Source organism: Callospermophilus lateralis, chromosome 2, assembly GCF_048772815.1.
Source record: "Callospermophilus lateralis isolate mCalLat2 chromosome 2, mCalLat2.hap1, whole genome shotgun sequence".
NCBI classification, from domain to species: Eukaryota; Metazoa; Chordata; class Mammalia; order Rodentia; family Sciuridae; genus Callospermophilus; species Callospermophilus lateralis.
Window position 1 is genome coordinate 101,281,728 of NC_135306.1, and position 13,032 is coordinate 101,294,759.

Here is a 13,032-nt window from a genome sequence, read left to right on the forward strand (position 1 = left end):
TAAATGAGAACATGGACACAACATATCAAAATCTCCGAGACACTATGAAAACAGTACTATGAGGAAAATTCACTGCATGGAGTTCATTCCTTTAAAGAAGAAAAAGTCAACAAATAAATGACCTCACACTACATCTCAAAGCCCTAGAAAAAGAAGAACAAACCAGCAGCAAAAGCTGTAGAAGGCAAGAAATAATTAAAATTAGAGCTGAAATCAATGAAATTGAAACAAACGAAACTGAAAAAATGACAAAACTAAAAGTTGGTTCTTTGAAAAAAATAAATAAAATTGACAGACCCTTAGCCACACTAACAAAGAGAAGAACTCAAATTACCAGCAAACGTGATGAAAAAGGTAATATCACAACAGACATTACAGAAACACAAAGGATAATTAGAAATTATTTTGAAATCTTATACTCCAATAAGATAGAAGACATTGAAGGCATCAACAAATTTCTTAAGTCATATGATTTGCCCAGATTGAGTCAGGAAGATATACACAATTTAAACAGACCAATATCAAGTGAGGAAATAGAAGTCCAGGACCAGATGGATACACAGCCGAGTTCTACAAGACCTTTAAAGAAGAACTAATACCAATACTCTTCAATTTATTTCAGGAAATAAAAAAAGAGGCAGTAATTCCAAACTCATTCTATGAGGCCAATATCACCCTGATCTCAAAACCAGGAAAAGACACATCAAAGAAAGAAAACTTCAGACCAATATCTCTAATGAATATAGATGAAAAAATTCTCAATAAAATCCTGGCAAATCGAATACAAAAACAACTAAAAAGATTGTGCACCATGATCAAGTGGGATTCATTCTAGGGATGCAAGGTAGGTTCAACATATGGAAATCAATAAATGTAATTCATCACATCAATAGACTTAAAGATAAGAATCATATGATCATCTCAATAGACACAGAAAAAGCATCTGACAAAATACAGCACCCCTTTATGTTCAAAACACTAGAAAAACTAGGGATAACAGGAACATATCTCAATATCGTAAAGGCTATCTACGCTAAGTCTCAGGCCAACATCATTCTAAATGGAGAAAAATTGAAGGCGTTCCCTCTAAAAACTGGAACAAGACAGGGATGCCCTCTTTCACCACTTCTATTCAACACAGTACTTGAAACACTGGCCAGAGCAATTAGAGAGATGGAAGAAATCAAAGGGATATGTATAGGAAAAGAAGAACTTAAATTAGCACTATTTGCTGAAGATGATTCTATACCTAGAAGACCCAAAAAACTCCACCAGAAAACTTCTAGAACTTGGGCTGGGGATGTGGCTCAAGCGGTAACGCGCTCGCCTGGCATGCACGGGGCACTGGGTTCGATCCTCAGCACCACATAAAATAAAATACAGATGTTGTGTCCACCGAAAACTGAAAAATAAATATTAAAAATTTTTCTCTCTTCTCTTTCTCTCTTAAAAAAAAAAAAAAAAACTTCTAGAACTAGTAAATGAATTCAGCAAGTAGCAGGATATAAAATCAACACCCATAAATCAAAGGCATTTCTGTATATCAGTGACAAAGCCTCTGAGAAGGAAATGAGGAAAACTACCCCATTCACAATAACCTCATTTAAAAAAAAAAGATATTTGGGAATCAATGAAAGAAGTGAAAGATCTAAACAATGGAAACTATAGAACCCTAAAGAGAGAAATCAAAGAAGACCTTAGAAGATGGAAAGATCTACCTTGCTCTTGGATAAGCAGAATTAATATTATCAAAATAACCATACTACCAAAAGCACTATACAGATTTAATGCAATTCCGATCAAAATCCCAAAGGCATTCCTCATAGAAACAGAAAAAGCAATTATGAAATTCATCTGGAAAAATAAGACACCCCGAATAGCTAAGCAATCCTTAGCAAGAAGAGTGAAGCAGGTGGCACTGCTATAACAGACCTTAAACTATACTACAGAGCAATAGTAACAAAAACAGCATGGTATTGGCACCATAACAGACTGGTAGACCAATGGTCAGAATAGAGGACACAGAAACTAACCCACAAAATTACAATTACCTTATATTAGACAAAGGTGCCAAAAACATGCATTGGAGAAAAGATAGCATTTTCAACAAATGGTGCTGGGAAACCTGGAAATCCATATGCAACAAAATAAAATTAAACCCATATCTCTCACCATGCAAAAAACTTAACTCAAAATGGATCAAAGACCTAGGAATTAAACCAGAGACTTTGCGTCTAATAGAAGAAAAAGTAGGCCCTAATCTCCATCATGTGGGATTAGGCCCCAACTTCCTTAATAAGACTCCTATAGCGTTTAAGAATTAAAACCAAGAATCAATAAATGGGGATGGAATCAAACTAAAAAGTTTTTTCTCAGCAAAAGAAACAATTTGTGAGGTGAACAGAGAGCCTACATCTTGGGAGCAAATCTTTATCCATCATACATCAGATAGAGCACTAATCTCTAGGATATATAAAGAACTCAAAATACTAAGCACTGAAAAAACAAATAACCCAATCGACAAATGGGCCAAGGACCTGAACAGACACTTCTCAGAAGAAGATATACAATCAATCAACAAATATTTGAAAAAATGCTCATCATTTCTAGCAATCAGAGAAATGCAAATCAAAACTACTCTACGATATCATCTCACTCCAGTCAGAATGGCAACTATTATTATTTTTTTTCCATGAATTACATTCTTTCTTTATTTTAATTAGGTATATATGACAGCAGGATGCATTTTGATTCATTGTACACAACTGCAGGACAACTTTTCATTTCTCTGATTATATACAATGTAGCATTGCATCATATGTGCTGTCATACATATACCTAGGTTAATAATGTCCATCTCATTCCACCATCTTTCCTGCCCCCATACCCAATCAATGTACTCCATTTTTTCCCATGCCCCACTCCATCCCACCTCCCGCAAATTATGGATCAGCATCCATTTGTCAGAGAGAACATCCAGCCTTTGGATTTTTGGGATTGTCTTACTTCACTTAGCACGGTATTCTCAAACTCTATCCATTTACCTGCAAATGCCATAATTTTATTCTCTTTTAATGCTAAATAATATTCCATTGTGTATATATAACCACACTTTCCTTATCCATTTACTGAAGGGCATCTATGTGGCTTCCATAGTTTAGCTATTGTGAATTGAGCTACTACAAACATTGATATGGCTTCGTTACTTATAGTATGCTGATTTTAAGCCTTTGGAATATAGACAGAGGAGTGGAATAGCTGGGTCAAATGGTAGTTCCATTCCAAGTTTTCCAAGGAATTTCCATATTGCTTTCCAAAGTGCCTGCACCAATTTGCAGTCCCACCAGCAAAGTATGAGTGTGCCTTTCCCCCCACATCCTTGCCAACATTTATTGTTATTTGTATTTTTGATAACTGCCATACTGACTAAAGTGAGATGAAATCTTAGAGTAGTTTTGATTTTCATTTCTCTAATTACTAGAGATGTTGAACATTTTTTCATATATTTGTTGATAGATTGTATATCTTCTTCTGAGAAGTGTCTGTTCAGCTCTTTGGCCCATTTATTGATTGGGGTTTTTTTTTTTTTTTTTGGTGTTAAATTTTTTGAATTCTTTATATATCCTGGAGATTTGTGCTGTATCTGTTGTGTGTGTGGCAAAAGTTTGCTCCCAAAAGTTTTGGCTCGTCTTCACCTAATTGATTGTTTCTTTTGCAGAGAAGAAGCTTTTTACTTTGAATCCATCCCATTTATTAATTCTTGATTTTATTTCTTGCACTTTAGGAGTTTTGTTAAGGAAGTTGGGGCCTAAAATTGTGTTCTTTACCAGCGTGATATATAAGGATTTTCTTACATAGTTATAAACAACTTTCTCCATCTTCTTATTCGATTCACTTAATTGACTGTATAGTCTGCTTTATAACTTTAGCTTGTTATGATGAAAAGATAAGTGCTATTTTTGCCCTGGTCACATTGACTGATTTGTACCAGTTGCTATCATAAAATGGTAGCACCATTACTGTGGATCATGGAGAAGAGATGTGAGTTGAGGAACCTGAAACTGAGGTTGAAAGCAAGTGACTGACATAATATGGTTTCAATCTTAAATATCCTCTAGGAATGGTCCTCAGATGATGGCTCTATTGGGAGGCTATGGAACCATTAGGAGGTTAGAGGAAATTAAGTTATTGAGGACATGTCCTTGAAGAAATATTAGAACCCTATTCCTTCCTCCCTTTCTCTCTCTCTGCTTCTTGGCCACCGTGGGATTAGCAGCTTTCCTCTGCCATGCCCTTCCACCATGATGTGCTGCCTTGCCATAGGCCCAAAGGCAACAGGGCCAAGTGATCCAAAATAAATCTTTCCTCCTTTTTAGTTGATTTTTCCAGATATTTTTTCATAGTCACGGAAAGCTTACTCACACACAGCAATGAATCCGAGCCCATGGCCTTGAGGAGAACCCCAGGAGCTCCTTTCTAGGAGTTGGGGAGCACATGAGGCAGTAAAGAGCCAATGATTTGGTACTAAAGAGAGCAATGTCACAGCTATGCTGAGAGACAAGACAGGACTACAGACCAGATGCTCCACTGCAAGTAAATACCACAGTGACTATGAGTGGCCATGGTGGCACTTGGTGTTGAAGAACCATAGCACCTTCTAAAGGGGATAAAATGGCCTTCTGTACCAAATCTCGCCCCCACCCCCACCTTGTCTTGCTTAACCCAACTCAATTTTCTTTTTATTGAATAAATATTGTTAGATATGTGTTGTGTGTCAGGCACTGTTCTAGACAATTTGAACTTGTTCTTTCCTCTGCTTAGAATGTGTGGTCTTAGATGTATGAATGACTTGGTGCTTTAAGTCTTTACTCCTTCAAGTATTTTATTCAAATATCACATTCTCAGTGAGGCCTTTTCTGACCTGGACCTTTAGAATTACACCCGCCATGCCCCCCAGCCCATTCCCATCTCTTTACCTGCTCTAAATTCCATAGCTCACATCACTTTTGAATGCAAGGTTATTTACTTATTTGTGCTATTTATTTTCTATATTCTTGAACAAGAGGGTAAACATTGTAAGAGTGTTTGTCTTATTTGTTTTTATTCTTTTTCCTGTTCTGTTTCAGTTCTATCCCCAGTAGCTGGAACTTATCCCTGGCATGTGATAAGTTCCCAATAAATATTTGTGGATGGGCTGGGGATATAGCTCAGTTGGTAGAGTGCTTGAGAATGGCAACTATTATGAAGACAAACAACAATAAGTGTTGGCGAGGATGTGGGAAAAAAAGGTACACTCATACATTGCTGGTGGGGCTGCAAATTGGTGCAGCCAATATGGAAAGCAGTATGGAGATTCCTTGGAAATTTGGGAATGGAACCACCATTTGACTCAGCTATCCCTCTCCTCGGACTACACCCAAGGACTTAAAAACACCATATTTCAGGCACACAGCCACATCAATGTTTATATCAGCACAATTCACAATAGCTAAACTGTGGAGCCAACCTAGATGCCCTTCAGTGGATGAAAGGATAAAAAAATATATATATGGCATATATCCCCAATGGAATTTTACTCAGCAATAAAAGAGAATAAAATCATGGCATTTGCAGGTAAATGGATGGTGCTGGAGAAGATAATGCTAAGTGAAGTTGGCCAATCCCCCAAAATCAAATGCTGAATGTTTTCTCTGATATAAGGAGGACGACTCATAATGGGGTAGGGAGGGGAACATGGGATGAATAGATGAATTCTAGATAGGGAAGAGGGGAGGCAGGGAAAGGAAGGAGGCAGGGGATTACCAAGGATGGTGGAATGTGATGGACATCATTATCCAAAGTACATGTATGAAGACACGAATTGGGTGTCAACCTACTTTATAAACAAACAGATATGAAAAATTGTGGTATATATGTGTAATAAGAATTGTAATGCAAAAAATATACAAAGTACATGTATAAAGGCATGAATTGGCGTGAATATACTTTATACAAAGATATATGTGTAATAAGAATTGTAGTGCATTCTGCTGTCATGTATTTAGAAAAATAAAAATCAATAAAAAGAAAAAAAGGAAATAAATATGTTAAGTAATTAATATTATTTTAGTTATATTTTATTATAAAATAAACATATAATGTATTTGTTTTATAATTATGCATTATACACACACACACACTCTCTCTCTATATATATATATCCCTCTCTTTCTCTCTCTCTCTATATATATATATATAGAGAGAGAGAGAGTGTGAGTCAAGGCTGAGGTAGGAGGATCCAAGTTCAAAGCCAGCCCTGGCAATTTAGCAAGACCCTGTCTCAAAAATTAAAAATAATCATAATAATAATAAAATAAAAATTTAAAAAGGAGCTTGGAGATATTATCTAAGTGGTAGAGCAACCCTGGATCCAATCACCAGTACCCAGTCAGAACTCAATGCTCAATTCAGTTACTAAACCAGTTTTACTTAACTCTTGTAGTATTACCATGTGCCATACACTATTTATAAATACTAATCCATTTAATCCACATAACCTTATTAGGTACTATGTGGTCAAGCATCCCTAACCTGAAAATCACAAATCCAAAATGTTCCAAAACCTGAAACATTTTGAGCACTTAATAAAATGCTGGTAAGTGAAAAATTTCACACCTAATTTCATGTGATGGGTTACAGTTAAAAAGCAAACATATTAAAAATGTGCTATGAGATTATCTTGAGGCTATGTATAAGGTATATATGAAACATAAATGAACTTTGTATCTAGACATGGTTACATTTGCAAGATACCTTCATTATGTCTATGCAAGTATTCTAAAATCTCCTGTTCCCTCACAACCCCCCAACCCCAAAATCTAAAACACTTCTAGTTTCAAGCATTTCAGATAAGAGATTCTCAATCTGCATTTTATAGATCCTCAACTCTATTTTACAGATGAGAAAAAGGAGGTTAAAAAAAAAAAAAAGATAGGTATTTAGTAGTACCAGAATTCAAATCATGGCAACTTTTGCCTTCCAAGAATATGCCCATAACTACACTATTACAAGCTAAAACATTCTCCAAATATTAGCTTTTCAGTTGTTTTAAGCTTGAAATTAAAAAAAAAAATTCAAAAAAGTGTAATGCTTAACAGCTGCTTCTTAACTAGGCAGTATCAGGGCACATATTCATGGCAGTGGATTCTAAAGCTGGATGAAACTACTTTCTTTCTTTTTTGGTACCAAGAATTGAACTCAGGGACACTTAACCATTGAGCCACATCCCCAGCCCTTTTTTTGTATTTAAGAGACAGAGTCTTGCCAAGTTGCTTTGGGCCTCACTAAATTGCTGAGGCTGGCTTTGAACTCACCATCCTCCTGCCTCAGCCTCCTGAGCTGCTGGGATTACAGGCGTGCGCTGCCACTCCTGGCTGCTGGATGAAACTACTTTCTCTGGTAACAAGCCCTATTTGTTATAGACTTCATACCACCACTAAGCAGCAGAGCTTCATGTTAGTACTATCATTTTATCCTGGAAAATATGCACAACCATTTGTGATGGATTCTATTTCTGACTTATGGTCAATTCTAAATGTTTACACCTCAATACTGAACTTCCTTTTCAACTGTTCTGAAGGTACATTCCATCTACTATAATTAAAGAAAACTGGGTGGGGGGTGGTTTAGTGGTAGAGTGCTTGCTCACCTAGCATGTGTGAGGCACTAGGTTCAATCCTCAGCACCACATAAAAATAAAACAAAGGTATTGTGTTTACCTACAACTAAAAAATATATTAAAAAAAAAGAAAATTAAATACATTCAATAGTTCCTGACTGGAATGTTTCAGGTCCCATTATTTAGGAACTGAATGAGAAGTAATTCAATATACCCTCATTCAAGTCTGATCATATGGTCATTATGTTTTAGGACAGAATAATATCTTACTTTCAGTCTAAAGGATGTCTTATGACACTACCTCTAATGTGTATACCCCAGATATAATATATATAATATTATATGAACCATATAATATTATATAAACCATATTTTATCCTTTCTAGAATATTATATAATATTAATATTATACAAACCATATTTTATATGTAATATTACATACACCATATTCTAGCTCTTCTAGAACATTACTTTTGGGAAAAAAAATCCATTTTACGATTTACCCTAAACAATATGCAATTCTGCTAAAGAATTAACTGCAAAAACCTGACACACAATTCCTAAGCTGCAACAAATAGTCCATACCTATTTCTTTGAAGTGATTGCTATTTGGGTTTTCATTTCAATGGGATTTAGTATGAACAGCATAAATGGGAAAATGCTTTTCTGCCACAAGAAGGCAAAGTCAATTGCCTGTGGCAGTGTCTTCATTACTCCAATGACTATTAAGCCACTGAGAAATTTATCAAAGCCAACAGAGAACAGCAAAATAAAAAGTAGATGGTTGGTAGACACTGAACCAAGTAACAGAATTTTTAAGGCTAAAATCTTCACATGAGATAGAATACTTATACTTAAAACCTGTCAACTTGGCGAGAAATAGAATGCTATGTCTGGTATATGGCAGGGGGCGGGGGGAATCAAGGTTGAGTCTTTTAGGGAAAAATCTAGTAAGAAAGAAAAGGATCAAGACAAAACATACTGAATGAGATTTGAGTTTGAAATACAAAATAGGGCTGGGGATGTGTGTGGCTCAGTAGTTGAGTAACCTTGAGTTCAATACCCAGTACCAAAAAAAAAAAAGAAAGAAAAGAAAGAAATTGAGTGAGGTCTCCTGACCGGCTTTCTTCTTTCTGACATAAGCATCTCCCCTGTGCTTCCAGCATATAGTATTCAGCTCAACTAAGTGACATGCCAGAAGGAACTCAACACAATACACTGTGGTAGAACAGCAGATGGAATAAATTGAATGGAGTAAAAAGTTAAAAAAAAAATTTTTTTTTTAGCCTCTACAAATGACTAGCTTGAGAGAGTAGTATATTTCTTGTTTTAAAAAAAGCAAGCTTGAGGAGTTGGGGTTGTAGCTCAGTGGTAGAGTGCTTGTCTAGTATGTGTCAGGCACTGTGTTCAATCCTCAGCATCACATATAAATAAATAAAACAAAGGCCTATGACAACTAAAAAAAAAAAAAAAGCAAGATTTCCTTCCTTTAGTTAAAAGTGACTGGAAAAAGAATGGCTTATTTTTCTAGACTGAACGCAGACAGGGGTTAACTTCATTTTTTGATAGTCATCTTATGACCTGAGAGGAAACCCAACCCCTCTAATTGTGGCTTTTGAACTAATTCTAACACATCTGGCTTTTAGCAGCTGTGGGGGAAGGGAAGAAGAAAAAGATGTTGAGAGTAAAGTACTACAAAAGAAGACTCAAGTTGTTGACAATGAACAAACTGAATAAATCATTTTGCTTGGGTAGTTAAATTCAGTTCATAATGTAGACTGCAGCTTTTCCTATCAGTGTTTAAAAGCAAACTTACCCTTTCCTTCTTCCAAGGCACACACAGAGATAGAAATTGTGTCTAGCTGTGCAGAGATTTGATTCCTCTGAGTATGCTGAAATACTGAGCTAAGTACCCTGATCCTTCTAAGCTTGAAATATTTCTTCTAACCATGGTTAATTTGTTAGCTCTTACATTTATTTTAAGTGTGCCTGACACCCTTGACTTTCTATAGTAAGATCTGTATCAGACTCATTTCTTTAAAATTTTTTTATCATAGTAACTGATAAAATGCTAGCTTTCTGCCTCTATTCTTGGCATTTACCAGCAAATAATGATCCACACATGAACAATGTGAGAAGAGCCTCACCAGAAGTAGGATTTGTGAAGGAAGTTAAGGGCCGAGACCCAATCTCAGCACATTGGCACACACTTGTAATCCTAGCAACTACAGAGACTTAGGAAGGAGGATCACAAGTTCAAGGCCAGCCTCAGCAACCTAGGAAGCACCTGTCTCAAAATAAAATAAAAAAGACTGGATACATAGCTCACTGGTAGAGGGCCCCTTAGTTCAATCACCAGTAATCACCTCCTTACCCCACCCCAAGAAAAACAAACACACAAACAAACAAAAAAACAGAACAAAACCAAAAAGGACTGAAACTCAAATTCTAGTAAGTCATTTAACCCAATATTCAATAAGTCACACTAGCATTTCAGGCTCCTGTTTATATTGATTATTTTCAATTACAAGCCAAATTAACACATCACATATAAGAAGCAAAACTACTTTAGGAAGGAATATGGAACTTTTGAATTAGAAGTTGGTGATCAGAAATGACGATTTTACCGTGCAAAAATGACAACTTCTTTCTTTGTCACTGATTTCCCTCCCGTGAAACTTCTGAGAAGATATAGCCTGCGAACAATGACACATGTTGCTAAAGAAGGACTTTGAGAGTATTTAATTCAATCAAAATGTGTTCCATGTACCAAGGAGTATGACCTTACAAACAATTCCACCACAAATGACAAGTTATTCATTAAAAATGAAATACATAAATCTTTAAGGGCAAGATTTTATGTTCAGTGATTCCTTAAAAATTAAATTCCTCGAAGCCCTGAGTTTGATCCCCTGTACCAAAAAAAAAAAAAGAAGAAAAATTAAATTCCTTTAAAATAAAGTGAGTTATGTATGTTGATAACCTTGATAGGTTGCTTTTCATGCTGGCAGAATAAACACAAAATGCTGCCTACAAATGCTGATCCTTCTAAGTCTGAAGAATCCCAGAAGATGAGAAGATGCTCATTATAGAGGATATCTTTTATGAGTTGAAATTTGACCAGTCTTTTTTTTTTATTTGTTCTAACTAGTTACACATGACAGTAGAATGCATTTTGACACACCATACATAAATGGAGTACAACTTTTCATTCTTCTGGTTGTACCTGATAATAGAGTTACAATGGTTGTATAATCACATATGCACATAGGGTAATTATGTCCGACTGAAATTTGACTGGTCTTTATGATGGAAAGACTTTCTCTGTCATAAATATCAAAATGTTAAGTATATACCAACCTAATTTTCATACCTTTCACTTCCTTGAGGATTCTGACCAAACCAGAACTGAAAATTTTAAAAATGTTTTAAAAATTTTAAACCAAAAATATTTTAAATAATAAAAAAATAAAGCTTAGTCAATTTTATGAATGAAAACTTCCAAGAATAGGTCAATGTCTGTAGTGATTAAGTAAATTCACTGGCAGCTTAAAGTGAAACATCTTGAAAGTCCTTACATTGTGGGTATGGATCCAAACCCATTAACAGCAAAACCAAAGACAGAAGAATAACAAAGATAAAAAGTAGATCTGTTTTTACATTATTGTTAGAACTAACTAAAAGAAAAATAAAATGTTCTACAATATTAAGACATACACACACACACCCACCCACTAAATCAAGTCCATCAAGTTCAATCATTATAAGATTACTTTTGAGTTTCTATCCAACAACACACTATTTTAAAAAAAAATGGATTAAAAAAAATCAGATACTCATCATAGGCTTCTAATTACAATTAAAGCAGTTATCAAAAACCCAATAAAGAGGGATTTAAGAATAAGCTTGTTTTGAGTACAATTATTCTCTTTCAATTTTGTTATGTAACAGCTTTAAGCTATTAATGTCTACTAAATGCTAGGCTTCTGACCTTCCTACTTAGAATGGCAACAGAACTGGAGGCCCAAAGGGGGTTGTCACATTTCCTTTTCAAGAAAAGGAGGATAAACTACTAGATTTGGGGGAGATTTCTATGCAGTTCTGCCTCAAGGAGAGAAAAGACCTGCTAAGTTTCTCAAGGGCCCTTCCATTTGGCAGTTGAATGACAACCCATGGAATGGATTCCAATATAAAACCACTCTAATATGTAACCATCATGACAAACTGGGAAAGGAATCAACTACAAGTTTTTAAAAGTACCAAAGGATATTGTGGTTAGAGAACAAAAATTCAGAACGTGAAAAAAAAAAGCAAAAAAAAAAAAAAAAAAAAAGAAAGCCGTGGGCAAGTATGGCTGGAAGAGTGCTAGTGATCTCACTAGATAAACTGAGCACAGTTTTCGCCAGTCCTGGGAATTGAACCCAGGGCGTTGCACACACTAAGCAAGCACTCTACCATTGAGCCACATCCCCAGCTCTTTTAAAAAATTTTATTTTGAGACACGGTCTTGCTAAGTTGCCAAAGCTGGCCTTGTGATTCTCTTGCCTGATGTCTTGAGTAGCTAGGATTATAAGAATCTGCCATGAGTGTAGTTTTTAAAAAAATAATATGTACTTTAATATTTTTATTAGTGCTTTACAGTTATACATAATAGTGGGGTTCATTCTGAATATTCATACATGCATATAATAGAGCATGGTTCTGTACTTTATGAAGAGTATTGTACATATGAAATAAAGGTGATGCTGAATAGCTATACCCATAGGATACACTTGATATGCACACAACTTTAGTAACATTCTACTATATTGGCCATTGATTAGAATTTTATGAAAGTAGTATGCCCAATTTAAAACTAGAACCTTAAGGAACACATGTAAAATTTCACTGACTCAAAGAACAGAAGATGTGAATCACCAAATATTTTTAAAAGGATTTGGTGCTGCTGGTATAGAAAGAAAACAAGAGATGTGATTAACACCTGCTCTTAAAACTGAACCCAATCTTCATCCTATCTCTTCCTCTTTAGATGCAAGTGACTTGATACCTCTGCTATCCTTTCCTGTAAAAAGTCTTTTAAATTTGAATCCATCCCATTTATTGATTCATGACTTTAATTCTTGCGCTATAGGGGTCTTATTAAGGAAGCTGGGGCCTAAACCCACATGATAGAGATTTGGGCCTATTTTTTCTTCTAATAGGCACAGTGTCTCTGGTTTAATTCCTAGGTCCTTGACCCACTTTGAGTTGAGTTTTGTGCACAGTGAGAGATAGGGGTTTAATTTCATTTTGCTGAATACAGATTTCCAATTTTCCCAGCACCATTTGTTGAAGAGGCTATCTTTTCTCCAATGTATGTTTTTGGTGCCTTTGTC

At 35.5% G+C, this 13,032-nt stretch overlaps 1 protein-coding gene across 3 annotated transcripts in view; it reads right to left on the minus strand.

The window, feature by feature from the left end:
• Window positions 1-13,032, minus strand: part of Fam118b (family with sequence similarity 118 member B) — a 56,534-nt gene that overhangs the window by 26,381 nt on the left and 17,121 nt on the right. For 2 of the 3 annotated variants that reach the window (XM_076843577.1, XM_076843575.1), the window contains exon 2: window positions 10,285-10,353. The exons of the other annotated variant lie outside the window; for it this stretch is intronic. The gene's annotated coding sequence lies outside the window, so the exon portion shown is untranslated. The remainder of the gene's footprint in view (window positions 1-10,284; window positions 10,354-13,032) is intronic. 3 annotated transcript variants of the gene reach the window in all.